The 6,000-nt window shown below is 41.2% G+C and overlaps 1 protein-coding gene across 8 annotated transcripts in view; it reads right to left on the bottom strand.

Annotated features, from left to right (window-relative positions):
- Positions 1–5,301, bottom strand: part of CSDE1 (cold shock domain containing E1) — a 45,154-nt gene extending 39,853 nt beyond the window's left edge. For 4 of the 8 annotated variants that reach the window (XM_004002360.5, XM_004002362.5, XM_004002361.5 and 1 more), the window contains exon 1: positions 5,243–5,301. The gene's annotated coding sequence lies outside the window, so the exon portion shown is untranslated. Of the gene's footprint in view, positions 1–3,467 lie in introns of all 8 variants that reach the window. The other 4 variants (XM_060413235.1, XM_042252955.2, XM_060413215.1 and 1 more) reach the window with 1 other exon arrangement.
- Between the last annotated feature and the right edge of the window lie 699 nt (positions 5,302–6,000).

A 6,000-nucleotide genomic window follows, 5' to 3' on the forward strand; every position in this document is an offset into this window, starting at 1 on the left:
TCTCACTCATCTCCTTCAACAAAAACCTCAGTGATTTTCCCAGCACTCTAAATGGGAATTTCTTAATCCTGACTGCAAATCCAACGCACCCGGACAACTTGGGGTGGGGGGTGTGCAGGGAATCGAAGCCTGGATCCCAACATCAGATTCGAATTTAACTGGGGTTAGGTCCTAGGCACTGGGATATTTTCCTCCTCCACCCACTTCCCCAAGGTGTTTCTGACTTCCAGCCAGCATTTAACCACCACCACTCAAGGTGTGTTTTGTTCTACTTTACATCTTTCTTCTGCTCTGCAATTCTTCTAGATTGGTGCATTTTCCTTCCTAATTCTTAAAACGTAACTCTTGGGAGATTTCTGAATTCTAGTCTTAGTGCATATGGGTCTTGCCACAAAGTATATATTTTGTCATCTTAAATGTTACAAAAAAAAAAATCCCTTCTTGACCATTCTAGCACAGATTATCTAATTCCCACTAAAGGAGGCATTAACTCCCACTGCTGGCATCATTCTTTTTGGTACCAAATCATTTCTGCACTTGGTTTACAGGTTTATGTATCGTATCCCTTTAATATGCTTCAAATTTCTGAAATGATAAAGAAATGATAAACAAACTCAAGTTTATTTCTTTACCACAGCCCACTTTAGCACCTTTAGTTAGGTACTGCTAACTTTCCACAGCAGAAACTAATACAGCAAAAAGACAATGATAGATAATAAGCAAAAGACAATTCAAGTTGGTATACTGTTCTACCAACTGCAAAAAACTTTGTTTTTACTGAATTGGATAGTCTTAATTATCCAACCAAGAAGTAACCTCTTCTTTGAAAAAAGACATCCACCTGGAATTGAAATAAACTGGCTATTCACTCATGCCAAGATTATTAGATTCATGGGTGGTACTGACAAATAATTTTGCTTTAATCCTAAGTGTACCCCCTGCCCCCCAGACACTTGCTATACAGAGCACTAATTTTAAAAACTAGGGGACTTCCCTGGTGGTTGGTCCAATGGTTCAGACTCTGCTTCCACTGCAGCAGGCGTGGGTTTGATTCCTGCTCAGGGAACTAAGATCCCACATACTGCAGTGTGGCCACCCCCCCCCCCCAAAAAAAAACCCCACAAAAACTAAGGAGAAATTTAAATGTGGATCTGAGAGTCTTCCTGACCACTAGGTAATTAACTTCTTTCCCTTTGCTCTGTATGGGAACACTATCACCACTAATTATCAACAACTATGCCTTGCTGTTTTAGCAATTAACGCCAAATCTTTTACTTGAACTGAAAATCCAAACAGTCATGCCCTATTTCACCTTCCTTAAAATTATCATCACCTGTCTTGTTATTTACTGTCTCCTCTAGTTACCTGCTTTATCTCAAAGAGCTAGCTGAAGCCAGGCACATAGTAGGTACTAAAATAATACATATGTTGAACCAGTACATTTTTACAGCATTACTTCATCTAAAATGTTATCATATAACCTAGTTTATCATTTTGACAAATTATACTCAAAGTCTGTACAGCATTCACTCGGGAAGAATGTTTAAGAAATGATAAACCAGTCCTTAATAAGTCTCTCCACCTAATCCACTCTATTCAAATTAGTTTCATTGAAAACAACAGCAAAGACCCAAATAGACAGCAGGGAACTGAAAAGGCTATCTGCTGATTTATATGACCAATACTCAATCCTGCCTTAACTCCGAAGTTCACAATTCTTTTTTTCCCCTCACTTCATATTTCTTGATGCAGTAACTCAAGACAAGTTTAATTTTATGTAAGTTTTCAGTTTCACTTTGGGATCTAAGGAAAGTGATAAAAATTCAGATAACTACCTACCTCAAAACAATTTAAGTCATCACCATGTTGAGTGGAAATAAAAGAATATCAAATTGCTGCAACTATCTTTTTGTATAGGTTCACTGTAGTAGAAACAATTGTGATTACTAGACACTTACAATTATACCCTCCCATCACTTAACTTCTTTTATATACACTAATACTTTGAAATAGGACAAACGGCAGTGTGGAAAGAAGCTGAAGAAATGCTCCAGACACAACCATGAGAACAGCGCAGACCAGCACTGTCCAACAGCAATATTGTACAAGTCATATATGGATCTTAAAAATATCCTAGTAATCATATTAATGCTGAGAGAAACCAGTGAAATTCATTTTAATTAAGTATCTTATTTAGCCAAATCCAAATGTCATCACTTCCCACAGGCAACTGACATGTTTTTAACATTCCTTGAAATTGAATGCTTATTTTATATTTCAGCACATTTCAATTCAGAACTGTGCACAGTTCAAGGGCATGAAGGCCACACAAAGCTAGTGGCTACCACACTGGCCAGAGCAGGAATAGACTAATTACGGGAAAAAGGCATTGGCATGCCCAATAAAGCAAAAGCAAATGTAAGGCCGTTGGCCAAAGACCTTCGCTGATAAAAGCAGCAGTACGTAGCAAACCTGCCCAGAGAAAGAGCTTGCAATAGGCAGTTTACACTTACTATCATTACATCCAAGAAGCAGAAGTCCAAACAACTAACTGGTTATATACCAGCAGCAACTGCAAACCAATGGATAGTCCACAGGTTCAATGTGAATTGCTGAATTTATTTTCAACTATACATTAATGTTTTACCTCAGTATAAAAGGACATATAATCCTCCCAAAATAATCTTTCAATGCACCATACTCCATTTAATACCTCTAAAATAATGTAGCACAAGAGAAACATCTAAGTAAATGGAAAAAAAGTTTTGAATCATTCAGTTTTTTAACTAGACACTCACACATGCAAGCAGAAAACACTCCAATACAAGACAAAGAAATTTTTAAAAATCGTAATTTGGCAAAAGTATTTAACAGCAAGAAATGACGAGATTCAAGAAAACAAGTTACTCCCAACACAGCTATGTCACCACTGAAGACATTCCAGCTATTAAGTCTTAAAGAATAGTTATAATTCTTCTAGCTGTAATTCTCTATTATGAAAAATTCTACAAGTTAGAGCTCTCCATAAGACAGTCTGGGTTAAAGATCTCAAAGTAGTTCCCACTTTGTTTTTTGAGAAGAAAATGATAAACCAATACCTTGTATTTTACAAGATCAAGATTTTTATTTTGTAATACAGTCCTCAAGTTCAACTCCTTAAAAATGTGTCCACAGAGCATTTCCATTTTTAAACTACCTTTTTAAAAGTATGGTCCTCAAAACAATGTGAATGAACTTAATGCTAATGAACTGTACACTTGAAAAAAAGATTAAAACGGTAAATTCTGTTCGGTATTTTACAATTTGAAAGAAAAAAATAATCTTAAAAATGTTGGCCCTACGTCGTGTGTAAGTGGAGAGAAGGGAAAATAGGAGTAAGATAAAGCAGGACAAGTCAGTTTTCACATTCTCATTTTTTATTTGGTAGGAATTTACCAGAATTTTCAACCAAACTCTAAAGGTCATACCTGTTAAGTCAGAACTTATTTACAAAAAAGGAAAACCTATCTTCTGCGCCTCAAATGCTTTGCTTTTCAACTCAGCTGCTATAAATACTCATCTCGATGGTAAGCATCCAGAGCAGCTGCAAAATCACTCAAACCACTACCATCTCTTTTATTTCGGGCCTATGGCTAAAAGGAAAAAAACAAAACAAGGTTGAAATTTTTTCAAGATTTTATGACTCAAGCCTATGCCTCTTTAAGTATATAAACCCCCTCCTGACCCACACCATGAATACCCAATATTGGTTAGTACCAAAATGACACGAAGGCATTATACTGGCCCTCAATGTAGCATTGAAAATGCTCACCTTCTAGAAACTCAAAATGAAAATTACTCAGCGTTTTTAAACAGAGTAACTTAATATTTGCGCCAATAATTTGATCTCTACATTTTACAGATTAATAGCTCTAGTCAAAAGCTGCCAGTTCACACCATCCTGATAAAAAGCTTGATCTCTCACAGGAAATATTCCAAGATTTAACTATCACAGGATCTCTGGGCGTCCTCTCCTGCTTTATTATCTTGTCTATCAACTGTTTAAGACGACCACATTCTTTCGCTTATTGTAGGTGCAAAACAAGGAAATTACCTCGGACAACAACGTTCAGCCTTTTGTATTTGCGGAATGAAGGCTGTTTTAGAGTGTTCCCTGCCTTACTTGTAAGTTAAGCAAGGGAGGAGCTATCCGGGTGTTTCCACAGGAAAATCTTAAAGCACAAAGAACTAAGATTTCTTAGTGGCAATAAGATTTCCTACTTAGGATAGAATGGTAAGAACCTCAAAGTGTCTGCGACCAGAGCTCTAAAAAAACTACACAGAATGACGAAGTCAGCCTTTCATTGCACAATATGGGCCAAGCTCTTACACCATAAGAACCAGAGAAGGTGGTAAGACGAACGCCACTGAGCTCTCAAAAGAGTTTGTTTTAACCCTAGAATTAGCGGGGTGAGAGCCCTGTGCCTAAGTTCAGAGGCCGGTTCTCTTTCTCAAGAAGCTAAAGGAGAGGGTTAGACGGGGAAGCTGGGGTTGAGACCGAAGATAAACAGCTCCGGGTGAATGGCAATAAAGATGACACTTTGGCTGGGCTAGCGTGCCAGAAGTGGCCGAAGAAAGGAGGTGTCTCTAAGCAACTTAGATGGAGCGGGGTCTCAGTTCATACACAAAGGAAGGGCCACTGCCGCACTGCGCTCTGGTACTGGTAGGCAGATCCGCAAGCAGGTGATGGCTAAGAAACTATAGTGTCCACAGTCAGAGTAGGCCGCTCTCCTCTGCCTCCGGCTCTTCCAGTCTCACACAAAGGACCGCGCCACCACCCCCTCGCCCCGCCCGCCGGGACTTGTAGTTCTCGTTTCTCCCACCAAGCAGCAGAGGGGGAAACAGCCAGACTACAACTCCCAGCAGCCTCCGCGCCCGAGCCCCGCACCCCTGCCTCCATCTTGGCTGCGGTCGGAGCCTCCATTTTCGCTCCCTCCCCCCACTTTAGACACCAGCACCACCACGCGCTGGCGCCTGGCCTCCAATCTTCACTTCGGCTCTACAGCCTGATGTGAGGCCTAGACAGTTGAATGGGGGACGGGTGGAAAAGCCCGGGGTGGGGATTCAGGGCGAGATGTTATCTACCCGGAGCTCTAGGAGTGCCCACCCTGACTCAGAGGTCTCTCCCATTTGTCTTGATTTTTTCATCCGCCCTTAACTTGGCTTCCTGCTACCCCCAATTGGACCCTGAGGTCGTACTCACCCCAACAGCTCAGCGCCCCCTCTCCAGCGCCGCCATAAGCAGCACGGCCCGGTACGTAGGAATAAATCTCGCTTCTCTCGCGAGAGTTGCAGGCTCCGAGCGCGTGCACAGGAAGGGGAGGGGGAGTGTATCCTTAGTACGCCTGCGCACGAGGGCTGAATGACGCCAGCCAGTGCGCTGTGCTTAACCACAACGGAGGTGGTGTCTAAATTCCTCTAGATCTCCTCCCCCTTGAGCTGCGGAAATCAATCTCTGTTTACTGACTCCACTGGGACGCACGGGGCGGGGTGTCGGGTGACTTTCAGTGTCTCTGATATTTGCAAACTTGAATATGCTTTAGGCTGCGAGACCAGGGTGAACCTCCAGGGAGAACAATTTGGAGGACGTATCAGAAATGTCATATAAAGGATTTCTCTTTCCTCAGCGATAATCCAGAAGTTCCTAAACCGCAGTTTCATTTTTCTCACAGTGGAGGCTTTCTTGTCTGCTACATTAGACTGGAATTTTATTTAGTATAGAGTTAGAGTTTTAGCAAGCTAATTTGAACACCCTGAGAACTTTATCTCCCATGAACTATGTTGCTTGCAACAGACAGTGAGCGAGGTATCATGGCCATTAAACTCCTTCAACTGACCTTTCTAGTTACTGGAAGGTGTTCATAGTGTGATCCAAGGGGCTGAATTGGTAACCAAAAGGTTGAAATCTGGGTAAATGGATGATTTATCTCATAAGGAGAGAGGGTAGGAGGGAAATGTTAA

Source organism: Ovis aries, chromosome 1 (assembly GCF_016772045.2).
Source record: "Ovis aries strain OAR_USU_Benz2616 breed Rambouillet chromosome 1, ARS-UI_Ramb_v3.0, whole genome shotgun sequence".
NCBI classification, from domain to species: Eukaryota; Metazoa; Chordata; class Mammalia; order Artiodactyla; family Bovidae; genus Ovis; species Ovis aries.